This window comes from Trachymyrmex cornetzi, unplaced genomic scaffold (assembly GCF_001594075.2).
Source record: "Trachymyrmex cornetzi isolate Tcor2-1 unplaced genomic scaffold, Tcor1.1 scaffold67, whole genome shotgun sequence".
NCBI classification, from domain to species: Eukaryota; Metazoa; Arthropoda; class Insecta; order Hymenoptera; family Formicidae; genus Trachymyrmex; species Trachymyrmex cornetzi.
In genome coordinates this window covers 3,979,518-3,997,676 of record NW_017299992.1, presented here as the reverse complement: position 1 = coordinate 3,997,676, position 18,159 = coordinate 3,979,518, and positions in this window count along the sequence as shown.

Sequence of the window (18,159 nt, the reverse complement as noted above, 5' to 3'; positions counted from 1 at the left end):
TCTCTTTCTCTCTTTCTGTGTGTCCCGCGTCTCCCAGAGAACAATCTTCTGCATCTACACTTTCCTTCGTTGAGGAAAACATCATGGAAAATCTCCCACAAGAGCATGAACAGCGGAACTTGATGAAATTTTGTTCAATTGATAATATTTACTTTGAGAAATTTGTTAAATTCAGGATATTTATATATTTTTTCATTATTGGAAATTTTTGATTGATATCTTAAATATTTTTTTTCACTTAATTGCAATTAATTTTATATGAATATTTAGAATTTAGCAAATTTCTTAAAGCAAATATAATCAATTTTTCAACTAAATTTCATCAAGTTCTGTTGTTCATTTATTCTTTTGTGGAAGATTTCCACTTTGTTTTTGAACAATATTTCTTAAACAAAAGCTAAAAGTAAAGTTTTAGAAACATAATAGCAAATTAGAAAATGTCATCTATCAAATAATACAGCAATTTTTGTAATACTTTGTATAATTTTGTAATTATTAACTTTTTTGTAAGGTAAACAAAAATGAACGTTTGACAAAATGGTTTCCAAAACTGACACAGTAGTATTTCCTACTCTTTTTCTTTCACAGGAGTCATCTGTACAAAATACCTACAAACGAATTAGAGCTCAGACAAAAGATTCGAACATATTAAATATTTAATCTGTCCGAACTTCAGATATAACTAATTAACGTTTCTTACCGATTACTATCTAAACTCGAACTGATTGAATTGTCCAAACTATTTAACGTTCGATCTATAGATTCGAACTGTCTGAATTATTTGAGCATCTAATGATTCCAAATTCCCTACTAAATACCGCGATTAATCAATTTAATTACGTATCTCTTGTAAAAGTTTAAAAAAATTAAATTATCATCGATGTACGACACATTAAATGCGTCTATCTCGAGAAGCCTTGTCAGTAAATTAATAATAAAAGAATAAATTGACTAAAAGAAGAATTAAAATTGATTGATGAACAGCTTCGAGAAAAGGATTTTTTAATTAAAAAAAAAACAGTGCTCTCCTTAGAACGAACGAGAAGCATGCTTGCGCTACGGGAGGTGGGCGAATGGGTTACGTGTCATGATAAAGCTTGGGAATTGACTGGTCCGGATGTCGCATTTTGTACGCGCGGTGTGTTCTCGCCCTTGTTGATGGGGCTGCATATCCCGGTTACACTCGATACATGCGTAACATGACACACGTGCTTTGCTACCCTTGTTCTTCCCCTCCATCTGCCATTCGTCTCTCTGTTCCCTGACCACCAGCACTCTTTCTCGTAGTGTAGTAAATGATTTGTCTCTTTGCGGCTTCCGAAACTAACTACGATTTCATATATGTATGATCGCTCGATCGCCATTCGTCAATCTCAAGTTATTTATTCTTCGAAATGGTCGATGAGTACAGGGTTCTCATGTTTAATTGTATAATTTTTTTAACATATTTTTATCTCTCCTAATCATAGCAATAGAAAGTTTCGATTCTTTCTATTGCACATGTAAAAAGAATATTAAATATTGAATTCTTAAGATAAGTAGAAAGAGAGATTAATAAAAAGCATTAACTTTTTACGTAAAAAGAGATAAAAGAAATGCATTTATATGATACTTAACAGAACTTATTAGAAACACTAATAACATACGATTACGTATTGAATGTTAAATGGATTATTTTTATAAAAAAATTATCAAACTAATTAATAAAAGTTTTTTAATCTTATTCTAAAAATATAATGTTTCATTAATTATCCAGCTAACGCTACATATTCTTGAGAAATATTCATAAAAGATTTCTAAAATCCCCCCAAAAAAACATTTTGAAAGTATTCCGGAATATCCTGAAATACTTATAAAATGTAAAAGCAACATTCAAATATTGATTAAAAATACCATTCATATTTATATCATTACATATTCCGAGACTGTTTCATATACATACATTCGGCAAAATTTTAATTTTTTCAGAAATTTCAGGTCCAGTCATTCCTGAATCACTTTTTAAACAAAAGTAATTACTATGAAGTTGAAGAACACATTTCACGTACTTTTACCTTCAAGCCTATAAATTTAATTTTAAAAAATGAAGAGCTTATTTCACAGACGAAACGCACATCACCTTATACATATATTATCTCCCAGGTAATTCTTGTTTACGAATAAATGCTATTCACCGCAACTCTGTCGGCGTAGATGTATACTGTTCACTTGCGAGTGATTTTCATGATACGTACAAAAAGTGTTCAATATTCTGAACATTTTATGACGATTTTTTTTACTATCGTGGAATATTCGGTATATTGAGAATATAAACCGAACTTTCTATGAATATTTAGCGTTAGCTAGTAGGTATCCACTTGCCACTAACTTTCTACATTTCCTTGCGAGGGCGTATCCAGTTTCGAAAACAGATACGAATGCTTATTTTCGCAGCGAGACACAAAAGCCGTGCACGACGCCAGCCTATTTTCTCGGCTTTGTGAATCGGGTGTTTCACCAGTCGGTTGCCTCACCTCGTTATCGTTCTTTTTTTCCCGTTGCTGAAACAAGAAGCTGGCATCAGGACGTCGTTATAACGCAAGGCGTCCACTTTTCCGCATCTCCTGACCGCCGCGCCGCGTCGACCCCTCGATAGTCGTTGGACGTGGTCCTTGCGTACTACAAATAAAACTCTCCTGGAAACAAACAGGAACGACCTGGCTTCCACTACAAATTGACACTTCCGCACAATACACGACTTAAGGACCACGGTATATTTTGTTTCTCAATTTAAGGTTCATCTATTTCAGTTTGTTGACGTGTGGCTTTAAATACTTAATTCTTTGGACTTGGGAAGAAGCTTATTCAAACAAATTTTGTCGTGATGTTAAAAACAGAACGTTGTAAAATTCAATTTTAAATTCGCTCCTTTAGTATATTTTTAGTATAGTTTTATATATGTATATTAAAAGATTATGTATTACAAGATTAGTTTTTTCAAAATTATGACAGTACTTTTTCAAATTTCCATTTTATTATATGACACGCATGTAGGTATATATAATATATACTTTTGATACGTGCGTGCGCAGGCTCGCGCGTGCACATGTTCAAAAGCATTTTAAATACTAAAAATAAATCCTAAAAGTATATTCTCTGTCAATTAATTATTATATCTTTAATAATAACATAAGACTATTCAAATTAATTTTCTGTTTATAAGGAATAACACCTAGGAAAAATAAAAAAGGACAACTATTTTTATGAATGTTTTTGCGGAAACTGTTAATTTTATACGTATATTGATCATTACACAAAATTTTTAATTAAAAATATTAATGCAAATAGCAAAATCACTACTGTTGGTATTATATTAATAGAAATAGTAGTTTATAAATCATCACAGCTTTTGTACAGTTTATCTAAAACAGAAGAACACACTCAATAAATTTTTGAAATATATTAATAAATCCAGTCTTTATTGTAGAGATTTTTTTCCAAAGCTAGTTTTGTTTTTTACAATAAAAAACGAACAATTTTTTAACGAAAATTGCATTTTTTTAAATTCAGAAATTCGTTATTTTGTCATAATTGAGAATATCTAAAATCGGTTATGACAATTAAAGATTAAATTTATTAATATATATTTCAAGAATATGTTATAAGTTTTTTGTTTCAGTTTATATTGTAAGTTATACGATGATTGAATCGCTATTACTAAGAACAATCTCGTCATTATTTGTTAATATTTTTAATTAAAATTTTTATAATTTCTGAGTAATACGATACATTCACTATTAAACGAGTAAAATGTTAGTCAAAACCTTGTTTGAATAAAATTAATAGTTCTCCCCTTTCCCCCAATTCATAAAGATAAACACTTTTTTGAGCCTTCTAAATGTCCTTTTTTAAAACTTTTAACGTACTATTAGAATACGATAATATTCTTTATTTTCATTTTTTTGAAACAAAAAATTAATATGTATTATTATCTAATATAATATTTAAGTTATTGATGGAATTACTTAGGACCGGTTGTTCCATCTTCAAATAAATTATGTGATAATTTATCTATTAGATAAACAAAAGAGTAAAAGAGTAAGAGCGTAAAAGAATAAAAGAGTAAGACACAGTGAGCTGAAGTTTACTAAAGGATGGAACAACCCAGTCTTATTCAGCGATGAATCAGTTTCATGAAAAATAAAATACACTTATTAAATTACAATTTTTCTTTAAAATTAAGGAAGCATTATCGATCTGAAAGAACATTTTTCCGAAGGGGTGATATTGATCAAGAATTTTTAAAAGTAAACTGTCACGTCGACTGATAGAGATGCACAGTATACGTTTATTAAGTGGCAGTCACGTGGCATGTATAACGATACAATGATATCAGTTTTGTTCTCGGACACGATTCGTCACGTGTCACTCAACATGAATTCGGAACCTTTACTTTATTACGTGACAACGATAATATCCACACCCTAGTTGATTATAATCGCATTTAGCTTCTGCCATTTGCACAGAAACATATAGTCGCACGTGAGTGTAAATCTAACAATAAGTGCAACGCACTTGAAAAAAGTCGAGTATTACACAATCTTTTTAAAAAAATGCATCGAAAAAATGCAAATATCAGTATTATGGAAGAAATTATATTTTCCGAATTATTTCATGGTATAACATCATTCTCTGTGATTTTAATGTTGACCAGCATCTGATAATAATTAAATTTATTATAAAAAATAAAATAAGTATGTATTGCATATAACAAACTCATGTTTATATTTTTTCACTATTTACATCCTTAAAATTAATTAGCGGCTAAATTTTTCATTTTATGATTAACATTTTATGATTAACAATAAGTAAAAAAACAGTTGTACTTATATCTATATAAAATGTACAGTTATAATGAAAGAAATAGCGAAGAAAAAGTTTAGTTATTCTAATAGGATAAAGAAGTTATGATTTATAAAATTTTATGGTTATTTTGGTGAATTAAGAAATATGGTGTAAAATATTCGGTAAGGTTATATTTTTAACGCAACATAGATTCGTGAAACATTATTCGATTCTTGTATGTATTATATTATCTAAATACATCGAATATTTAAAACTCGTCAAATTAATAATAGCATTTTTATTATAAATTTTTCTCAAATATTATATATGCGTATACTAAATATCAAAATAATTTGCCGCTTAATATATGAATAACTGAAACATGCAATAATATGCTTGTATGTATTATATATATATATATATATATAACATGCGTATATATGTAGATATCTATTCTAATATAAAAGGAAAGTTTTATACGAATACTATACGTTTAATAAACATTTTTTGAGAACTCCAATCTTTTGAAAAATGCTTGAATTTTGAAATCTTTCAGTACATATAGAATGTATACATAAATTTGATACATTTATTTCATTATTTATAAATTCATAATTTGTTTACTTATTGCTGATGAAATAAATAAATTTGTTGATTAAATTATATTTTTTTATCAAAACAATACTTGATTTTATTTCGTATTCCACTGTTTTTGTTAGTAGATCCCACGACCACCCGAGGTGAGCCCGCATCTTGACATCCGCCGGTCCACCGTTTAGCAATAATTTACTCATCGCACGGTCACGAAATAGCGTTGAAAAAGACCCTGCGGAATGAACGATTTGGTCGTTGACACTGCAGTGATGATTCGAATCCCACGGGTATATTGTTGTCCAATGATTCGTCCGTATTTACACGTCGCGTACCGAAATTGCGCACCGACGGCGTAAATGCGCCCGTATAAGATCTGAAACGGACGTGAATAAAATACTAATAAGTGTTACCTTCTTCTATATTTTATCGTATGCAACTGTCCTTAAAATATGTCAATATGAAACATATTACAGCCAATTTTTTTAGGATGATAAAATTAATTCTGAAAATTAATATCATAGATATTACTAACATTTTTTTTTCTATAATATAAAATAAGTAAGGTCTATAAATGAGCAAAAATTAAGGTGTTCATTTACTAAAAATTTTTATTATTATACACAGTACAGAAATGATTATTATACAATACAGAAATGATATCCATTATTTCTGTATTGTATAATAATAAAGATTTTCAGTAAGTGAATTTTAATTTTTGTTCGTCTATAGGTCTTTTTTTATAGGTATGTATATAAAAGGACGTATTCTTTTTTAAATGTTTTTTTCTTTTTCAATCAATCTGTTTCTAGATTTAAAAAGCACATTGGCATACATAATATATCTACAATATATACGTATTTAAACAGAAGAGAATAAATCTAAGCAGAGAAATCTTATATTCGATCAAAGCAGATTTTAGTGCTGAAATATTTCTGTGTGAATTTATCTATCTATCTATATATATATATATATAATGATATATGTATAGATATATATAATGAAAAGTATTGTCTCAATCGTGGTTTATATATATTTATGGACATATTTTATTTTGGAATTGAGCAGAATAATAATATTTAACATTTTATTTTGGAAAATTACAATATTGTTTATATAATTTAAAATCTGACTGTATATGAATATTTTTTGTAAGTATTATAAATTCTTAATTTATTTATATAATTCCAAATAATTTGTTTAATTATATTTTGTACATAACATACTATAGATAAAAAATTTTCTTTAATGTTGTAGAATAATAGAATTTATAATAATACGAAAATAAAAAATGCACTTTTCTCATAAAAATATTGTAAAATGTGCTTGGTAAATAATAAAATTTTACGTTTATTACATATTTTAAATATTATTATAATTAATAAAGGTTTCATGCATTTTTTAATTATTTATTAGAAATTAGCAATTTAAAAATTTTCATTATAACTTATTTCAATAATTCAGAAAAAATGCGATTAAAGAAAAAAGTTGAAGAACTCTAAACGCGTTTGTACATTTATAAGAAGTAACATCTATAAGTCGTGATTAATACAACTTGGAGCGGATCAGTCTTTTTCCTTTAAATATTTTTTCACGTTATCTTGATCAGAAACCTTTTTGTATCGTCTTGCTAGTACCGTTTTTTTCTCTCTCAAAGAGCCTTTAACCCTTCGAGTCAATCAAAAAACCGCATTTATCTTCGCGCACAATTCTATTTCTTCATGAAAAACTTCTAGCAGTGGAAATTTATCAATTGCTTCTCATGAGTCGGAAGCTGCTGGCAGTTTTGTTGTCGGCTCTCCCATGTTGCAAGAAAAGATGTTATTCAAGATGTTAGACATTGACGGATTTGTAGAGCGAGTCGTGTTAATGCGTACCACCTGAAAAATCGACGGATTAGTTCGTAAACCCTTGTGAATTCAACACGGCTTAGTTCATTCATTCGAATCGATTCATAATTCCATCTATAGTTCCATCAATCGTTTAGATTGCATATATTATGTGTGTACACGCGCGCGCAGGGAATATGTATACATATTATGTACATATATATATTATGTTTAAAATTAAACAAGCCTTATAAGATATAAGAGATAAAATATTAATAGTTTTCCAGATTTAAATTGAATAATAAAAGTTTCTGAATAGAGACCAATTTTGTCATAATTTTATTTATTAACAGCAATTAATTCTTTAAAATATAAATTTTTAATAAACAATTATTAAAATCTTCCTTAGTAAAATTTATACTCATAATATTTAATACACATTTATTTTCGTTTTTGAAGAAAAAATTCTACCACTCTAATTTTACTTATACGAGAATTAATTTACTAACTCTATAACTTAAAACAAAAGGTATATGCATGAATAACATACATGTAATAAACTTATGTGTATATCAGTCATACATATAGTTAAATGTGTAATTTATATGTTTAAAGAATAGAGAAATATCTGTAATCAAGGATCCATAGTCCGTTCTTATTTTAAACGTTTTAAGTAATATTTTAAGATGCTAATGCGACTCTCTGATTGGTTCATGATGTTCTAAGATTGTACTTAAGATATTTTTAAATATAAGAATCGCGACTATGAATACCAGCCCAAATATTTTAACTCTAAGTGTAAGAAGTTTTATTTAATTTTTTATAAATTATCGAAATTTTCAAGTTTTTCTGGGTTATAATTTATTTATTAATTAAAAATTTAATTTTTTTTAAGTTATACAGTTAAAATTAATTGTAAGTAAAATTAAAGTAATAGAATTCTGTCTTCTTTCTTTAAAAATTAATAAATATTATACATTATGAATATAAATATTTTTAGAAGCATGAAATAACATTTTAATAATTGTTTATTAAAAAATTATTTTCAAGACTTAACTGCCGTTAATAAACAAAATTGTGGTAAAAAAACCGCTCCTTTTAAAAACTCTCATTATCCGATTTAAATTTGAAAAATGACTAAATTTTTATCTATTAAAGCTTATCTAATTTTTTCTCATTCATAGACGGGACAACATGCAGACCTATGCTGTGAAAATAAATTCAATATAAAAGAACATGTTCGGTAAACATCATTTGTCTAATCGGCTAATGAGATGAGTTTTTTTCAGTTCTGACTAATCGTTATTTGCTACTGAAATTGGTCAAATTGATGATCGTGTGTAACCTATGGTCTGTTCCTGCACTAGACTGTTCTAGAACTCTCTTTCTCGCTTTAAACAAATATCAAACGTATATCTACCTCACTTTAAGTTCCAAAAGTGTACACTAGTTCAGCCACAAAAAACAGACCTCTAAATATATTATATACGAATCAGCGCTATATCTTTCTATCTTAATATTTTTGGCCTCTTTCTTCTTATTGTTGAATCTTGTGTGGAGGACCAAAGATCAGCTGAATGGTTCGAATGCCCTTTCAACAATGATTTATGTTTCGATGTTTATTTAACTGTGCAAATAACTTTTTTATCCTCTGAATGGAAATAGGATTCAAACAGAGTAAAAAAAATAGAAGAAAAAACAAATCAATTTTGTCGCTTCTGGTACAAAAGAGTTTGAGCTTTCTCCTTGTGAAAAGAAACATAAGAAGTTACATCTAAACTATGTGTTAGTCAGGCAGCTACTTTGCCACTACAATTTTTCTATTCAAAATATGTAGGTTACTGGGACACCGTCCTTTTGGACCTTTTGGACCATTTTAGCCTTCTGCCTGGATAATAAATCACTTGATTTGCTATAAACGTTTTCTATAGTAAGATCTTTTTTTAAAATTTCTGTGTTGTACTTGTGTATTTTTGTCGTTTTTTGTCACCAAATTTCTATACAATATCAAATATATGAAATATGATTTATACAATTTTTATCTTATTAAAAAGTTTTTTATTTAAATACCATGCAAGTGTGTGACAATAATTAAATGATAAAAGTTTAATATATTAATACTAATTAGATATTATATTATTCGATTTTTAACCAAAGTAGTCTTTTTATTTCATAAGGGGAATCGCTTTTTTAGCTAGTATTACAACATTTCTAAATTCTAAATATCTTTATCTATCCCCCTGTAACTGTTTCCGCAAAATCTTCAGCATATTTTGTATTAAACATTATTCTTATTATGCTCATGGAACATACTATACTTGTAAATGCAACATAAACTTATTTGTTGTACATGTAAGATAATCAGCTCTTACTAACTTAGTAAGAGTTGATGAAATGTGAAGAAATGTTCTCTCTTTCGAATGTAACCACTAATTTTCAATTTCGAACTGATTGTTTGCCATTTTTTCTAACGTTTTACTCACAATCAGTTCGAAATTGAAAATTAGTGGTTACATTCAAAAGAGAGAACATTTCTGAATGTTAATAAAAGAAAAAGAAACATTTTCAAATATTTATATAGATGCTGTAAAACATTTTTAAAAAAGTAGAATTTCGCGCATATTGGGTACATACATATATATGTACTCAATATGATCTAAGAATATAATATATATATATATTTCCCTCTTTATCGTAAAAGAATGTTAGAAAAAATGGAAAACAAAGTGATTCAATATTACTTTTAAAAGATTATAAATTAATTTATTAACATGTTTTTTTATTGACATATAAGAATAGTAATAAAAATACCCCCCCCTCAAAAAAAAACGTTACAATTGATATGTATAATATGCCTATAGGTTGGCTATATTGGTTTTACCTTACTGTACTTTTCTTTCTTTGATTATAAACGAAACATTGCGACGAAAACATAAACTATTGTAAAATATAAATATAGAGCTACAATAACATGAACTACTGAAATTAATACTATTTTTTGGTAGTTATAGGAAATAATATTACCTACGAAATATTACATTATAACATTCCTTATTTTATTTTATTGACGATAACAGAATGAACAAATTGAGTAATAACCTGATACAATCGAGTCAAATGGACAATCTACTTAAGTTACTACTGCTATTTATTGAATCAATCGTGTAATTATTATATCTACACGTATAGTAAATAAGGCATTTTGACTACACGTCCATATTAGACATTCAGTAACTTTAATTGCTTTTAATTTTTTTATTTTTCGTAGTACAGTCTAGTGATATTAAAATTTCCAAGTATAAAGTAGTTTAGAATTTTAACAAGAATTTAATCGTGAATATTTTGTTATATACATATGTTCGATTCTTTTAACTTATTGCAAACATTATTTTCAAAAAATAGATACAGTAAATCTACAATATTTGTGCATATTTGTTAAAAAAATTCTATGTAAACTAGAAATTAAACAAATAGAAGAAAATATCTAAGCAATATGTATTCTTTTATTTGATCGTGCTAAGAATTTAACTCTCAAGTAAATGGTTATCTATTTTTTTTATTACATATTGCACTTAGACGAAATATCTTTTATGTACATTATTTTATTTTATATTTATTATAATTTTTATATATAAAGTATTAACTACAAACTATAACTATAAAGTATTAAAATTACAATATTTTATAATATTTTATAATATTTTATAATATTTTATAATATTGTTATAATGTTACTAATAAAATTTTAACATTGTAGCAATATTTTTGCAATATTGCGCACTATCAAAATATTGCTGCAATATTACTGTGATATTTCATGTAAGTAAGAGTTATCTCACTTATATTATAGTATTTTGTTAAATTCGTATTTTTATTAACTAAACATCTATTACTTTTGTTCGTCCTCGACCCATTCTGACATAATGGCTGCATTCAGCAGAAAAAGCAGCTTTGCAACTGTTGTAAAATTCTTTAATATGATTGGACTTGCCCTTAGTTCCTCACTGAATCTAAATGTATAAACCAATCATATTCAAAAATTTTACAACAGTTGCAAAGCTGCTTTTTTTGCTGAACGCAATCATTATTACATTGTTTACATACAATAACAAGCAGGACATTAATTTCAGTTGTTATGTATTAAGTTTTAGACTTTTATCAATATCTTAGTAAAAAGTTTTTCATACAAGAATATAATACTTAAATATATATAAACGTGTAATATATTAAATTTATATACTCTTTGCTTCTTTCTTTTGTAAAATTACTGTTTAATACAAGAAGAAAATATAATAATAATGAAACAAAAACTTAAAAAATAATTAACAGAAACATTTTCTCATTGTTTTTTTTTTAAATGAAGTTTGAAGAAATAAGAAAAAATTGCCCATGTGTATGTTTCTATATAATGATTTATGTGTGAAGATGCCTCGAAGTTGAGCCGAAACATTTGACGATGAAGCAATGTAAATTATTTAAATATATTATACAAAATATTAAGCTGCGCTTACACCACTTACTGTTCTGTCAGTCTTATTATAGTCTATCCACTATTTATACATTATTAATATAAAATTCGACTACTTTGCTTTCTTTTAACTTACGTTGTAGCACCAATATATTTCACATTTCAAAAAAGTAATTAAAAATTTCATTATTCGTAAATGTAATGAATTGCCTTTTTAAAAGCTTGTTACTATTGATAACTTACTTTAATATTAAAATTTATCTCTTTCAGTATTGCAATTGCTAGCGCATTCAAAGCATATTCTTTCTTTCGTCGCATATTTCATTGCAAGTAAGTAACTAACTAAATAACAATTGTTAATATTTCCATGTATCGTGCAAAGTCGATAGTATTGACATAGCAGCCATTAGTTATTTCCTCATAAATTCTATGCAAGAGACCTCACAGGTGTTCGGGTAGCGCTTGTATGTAATCAAATTAAGAATTTATATAAAACACTGTCGTACACATGGTACGAATGATCAGCGAAGGGCGAATGACATAAACTCGGTTACATAAAATAGACACTAGGAACGAAGGAAGCCTTTAGGCACTCCCATACCGAGTTTTCTCGCGAGCAGAGAGAAGCCCCTGCAAGGAATTTTTACATATGGATGGACCACACACTAGCGATACCATAAAAGATCTATGATCTAAGTAATAATGCGTGCCGTTCTCCTCCTGATCCGTGTCATAACATGAGTATGTTGCGACATTATAAATAAATAATTTATATAGCAGGGTGAAATAGACAGGTTTTTATCAGTGAAACAAAGATCGATATTAATTCCAATTGCGATTAAAGAAATTATAATTATATATACATAATATTACTTAAATGATATAAATGGTGATGCAGATAGAGAGAGAGAGAGAGAGAGAGAGAGAGAGAGAGATGTATTACTTAAATATAAGTATAAATTTATATATATATATACATATTACATATATTATAAGGTAATCATGCATAATTGTGTTAGTTGTGTGCATAATATAATTGTATATTACGTAATATAATTATATGTTACGTTTGTATCTCTTTGTTTTTTTATTAAATTTTTTATTATCTCTTTTTCACATATGCGCGCGCGTATGTCTGTCCGCCTATCTGATATCTGTACATATAAGTGCGTGCAAAGAATGAGAGAGAAAGAGAGAATGTAAGTATGCATTAATAATAATTTTTCTTACTTCTTCGATATTGTTATCGAATACTTTGATCTTCTCTGTACATAGAGAAGCAATTATGTATTTGAAATAATAAATATGGTAAATATACGAGTATCTCATAATAATAATAATCGCGAGAATTAATGGCATTAAGTGAGAGCACGTGCGTTTTTCAATGGGACATTTCATTTTGCTCCTATTATAGTATTAGTCTTCAATACATATAAAATTATATTTATTCTCTATTGGAAATTTGCGGTTACCCATACAAAAATAATATATTTTGCACGTGATAAGTTTTAAATCATTATATCTGGGCTTTTGTATAAGCAGGAAATTATCAGATACCTAACGAAAAAAGTTTTGTTGTTTTACTAAAACTTATACAAATGTATGCGATACAATAAACCTCGATAGATTACGTTACAATATCAGTAACTCTGAAAACAAGACGCACTGTGTGCATGTATCTACCTACATGCAGCAAACTGAAAAGATCATAACATTGTGAAAATTGATTTGAAATACATATTCCAATCTCAGTTATTCGTGCTGATATGCTGTATAAGTTTAAACTTGAAACAAAGATCCAAAAAGTATGACTTTTTATAGGTTTTTATATAGGTTTTTGAAGAAGGCATAGTCTTTATTTTAAGTTTAAAATCATATAGCATGCAAGTACAAATAATTAAAATTGGAATAATCATTTCCGGGTGAATTTTTACAATGTTACAGCATCCCCTTTCTAATTTTCTGTATATGTACCTATAAATAGACTCTACGGTGGATGTTGTTTTCAATGTCACTGTAGAGTCTATTTATACATATACAATATTGTAACGCAATCTACCAAATCTTTCACATTATATGCATTAATTTTTTTTTGTAATTCTGGAAAAACAATAGAACGTTCTTAAAACATTACAATCACAAGAATTGATATATATAATAAATGAAAGAAAATGTGAGTAGACTTTTTTTACGTATCGATTATATGTACCTTCGATTGTTTTATCAAATTTCGTCGTACTTCCGTTTGTTCTATTTTATTTTGCGCTTACGATCGCAGATCAACTGATATGTCGGCGAATCGCGGCGCCACACTGCGAGACTGTCAATTAGGAATCCGTCGGGCGCGGGCGTTCCCAATATCCGCTGAATCACCATTTTCGTAACTGTTGTAAAATGTCAAAGCTGATAATCGCACGCGATCTCAAAATCCGCGATATTGAATTTACTTATAACTTACAGGTTTCCTTACGTGGATACTATTTAACTGTAAACTACAAACAATTAATTACATAGGTGAATTGGTTCAATTTTTTGTAAATGCTAAATAAAAATGATGAAACTGTTTTCATCTTATGATCATGCTTTAATTTATAAATGTAACAGTCAACTGAAAGAATATAGATCCAATGAGATGATGTTGTGCAAGCCCTTAATCGGGGTAGCAGTGATATTATTTAACAAACAAGCCGGATGGTAGACTTACGAGAGTACTATTACCGGTAATCCCCGCATCGTCTTTAGCACGGTCGCACGTGGTGCGAGCCGTGCGAGCCTATTCTCCGGTAATTAAGAGATTAAATCCTGTTGCCTGACACTGTCCCTGTCTCTCGTTTCTCCTCTCCCATTTCTTAGTCTTTACGACAACTACACATACGTAGTAGTTCTTATCCTGATCGCATTACAGAGCGAACACGAAACACCTTGCGCGAGTAAACATTCATGTTGTTCTTACGTTAACAAAAAATATCTAGCTGTGGGTGTGCATAAAAGACTTTTTCAATAGGAAAGAATATATTATAAACAGTGCATATTAAATTATTTAATTGTTATGCAATAACTTTGTTAAAGTTGTAGTTAATCTTAAATTAGATATTATGGATATGGAAATGGATGGATCAATATTTAATATAAAATTTAATTGAATTTTTTTTATAACCCTTTTTCATATTTTTATATAGGCAAACTTGTTTACTTTATATATAAAGATCAGTACACGCCAACCAGAGTTGAGAATGTTACCTTAAGAAAGTAATGCGTTACCGTTATCATTACTTGAAAAAGTAATCGTTACCTTTTCGCTACTTTTTTGTAATATTAAAAAAGTTATTAGATTTTAAAATTACATTATTTGATAATCGATATTAAATGTAATAATAAATTAAAAAGCAAAATAAATTATGACTTGCTCATTATTGAGAATACAATATAAACTTTAATAATAAAAACCGGCCAAAGACGAGCTCATAATACAGGTTGTTAATAGTAATTAAATTTAATGTGTTAGATATATTAAAATTTTGAACAAAACTAGTTTAATAAATATTAAAATGTTTAATCAGTGTACGGAACAAGTTTTTATTCATATTAAACTTAACTAATAATTTGTCTGATTTTTTATATCATCTAATATATCTTTATTTTTAGTACTCATTTATATGAATTTAAATTAAACATTGTTTTTAAACATTAAGTCATATGTAGATAAAATTGGTTTGGCCAATTGGCACACACGACTCTATTCACAGCGCTTATAGATTTTCAATTTTCATTACATTAGATACAATTGACCAACCATGGATATTTATACCCTATACGCATATTTAATTTTTGATTTGACTTTTATTATAGTTATAAAAATACAGCATTAGGGTATATCTATACAAACTTGCATAGCCGCATAAACATATATACATAAAGAAAATTGTCCAATCACATTTTACGTGCGACTTTATAAAAGAAATGCGATTGGATAATTTTCTTTATACATACGTTTATGCGTGCATAGGCTATGCAAGTTTGTATGGATATACCCTTATAATTAGGGCCTAAAATCACACATAAAATGACATAAACTCCATAAGCATAACTCCATAAGACCGCTGAATCAATAAGCATCCAACGTAAAGACGCTATGATTTACATAAGATGTTCATTTGGTTTAGGGACTTTATGCTATGGTTATGCAGCTTATGTAATTTTGTGTGTGATGATTCTTATAGTTGTAGATTTATAATTCTGATTGTTCACATGTTTTTTCTGTATTACACAATGCATAAAAATAACATTATATATAGAATTCTATCTCGAATTATATCGTAAATTATACATCGTTTCAAGTCGGCCTAATAGTGTTTTCCCTTGGCTATTAGTGTAACATTCAAACAGTGTAGCGTGTTTCTATGGCTGTGGTGACATTCGGTGTATTATGTTTCCGTGGCTACGGTGTAGTGCATGATGCAAGTAGTCTACTTGCATCGTGGGTGTAGTACGAGTTTTATGCACGAAGTGGGATTTTGCTACACCGTAGTATCAAAGAGATAGTGTAGAGCTAGTGTGACATTTAAAATTTGAAAATGGAAATCAATCGGCAGCAGCATTTTAACGCAACAATAATGAAATAGTGTACATCATGGTGTGCACCATTCCAGTACAGAGCTTACACGCAACTGGTATGATGCAAGACTACACCCAGTGCATCCTAAGGAAAAACGCTATAAGATATAAAGTATGAAACATTTTTTTGATATTTAAATTTCTGTTATAACATATTTTCAGCCAATTAAAAATAATATGATCTATTGAATATATAGTTATAAAGATAATAAGCGACTAAAGTAACGATAAAAGTAATGACTGAATTAATTTCGTAACCATTACTGTAAAAATGTAACTACCGTCACCATTGCAGACAGAAAAAAATAATGATTGTTGTTGAGTAAAAAAAGTAATGAAAACGGTAACAGTGTTACAAGTAAAAGCCTTGGCATATACAAAAACTTAAGATGTAAGACTTAAAGCAGTAAAGAGATCAACATGTTGGATTCGCTGCTGCTTACGTTATGGTCTTACGGTTTCTATTGTGATTGGTCGATTCACTTACTGCTTAAGTCTTAAGTCTTAAGTTTTTTATGTGCCATGGCCTTAACTTCTCAACCTTGATATCAACACATATTCTATTTTTCCCATTTTATATCACTATTCGGTTTCAAGTGACATGTACATACATATATGCAATTATCTATATACAATCGTTAAATTTTACCACAAAAAAATCAACATTATAATGTTATAGTAATTATTATTTCACAAATGCATATTAAAAAATATCAAGTTAACATTTTATTTTCAAAGTTGAATCTTAATTTAATAGTTATATATATATATATATACATCGTTTACAATTGTCGAAAGATGCTATACTGTTAAAAACTGCATGCATCAGCGCGTGTTTTCCACATCAAGATCTTAGCTCGCAAATCACGAAAAACCGGATCCCTCGATACCTGACAATCCGAAAGGCAAACCGTACTGTCGATCTCTCGATCTGTACGAACGAACGAGCACGTATGTACATGGGACCGTGCACGAAGAGCAGGACACGTCTCGAATATTTTACCCCGGGAGTTTTTCCTCTTTAATTGATTCAATCGGCGAAAAACACGGCGAGACCGGCTTCAAACCCCTCGGGGATTTTCGTCCTCTTCCCCTCCGCGTTATCCGCGCTTCCGCCAGCCAACCGCTGTAACGAGACGCCAGAACCAACCCCCTTCCGAATAGAAACGCCAACCCCTCTTCGTGGTTAGTCTCTCGCTCGTTCCTTTTCCTCACTTACCCCTCGTCGCGGTTATACCCCTTCCCGCATTTCGACCTCTTTGTATTTTCTGCTTATCGTCTTCTTTTCCTCCAATGTTTTCCTTCGCGCACAAATCTTTCCGTCTTTTCCTTCTTCACGCAATTAAACGTTTGTTACATTTTTGGTCTATATATTCCATTTTCCATTTTCGACTTTTTATTTTCACTATAATTATGTTTTTTTTCTTCTTACCACTTTTTTTTGTTTCCAGTCATTTCATCTTCTGTACAACGTGCGCTATTTCATATAAGGTTCTTTCTTCAATTTTTCATAACCCAATATTAGCTAATAAACACAAATTATTACATAGAAAGCGTATTAATTAAATCAATAATCATGATATTAATTTATTTTACAGCTTTTTAATTTTTGTTGCAATTATTTTCATACATTTTTAAATATATTTTGTACCTATTATTTTCTTAATATGACGATGTAGTTTTATATTTTTATTATTAATTAATACAAAAAATACGTATTCCTGTGATATATTTTATACATAGTTATACATTCGTTTTTGATGTAATTATTTTCATATTATATCTAATTTATATAAATATATATCCACACACACACACACACACACACACACA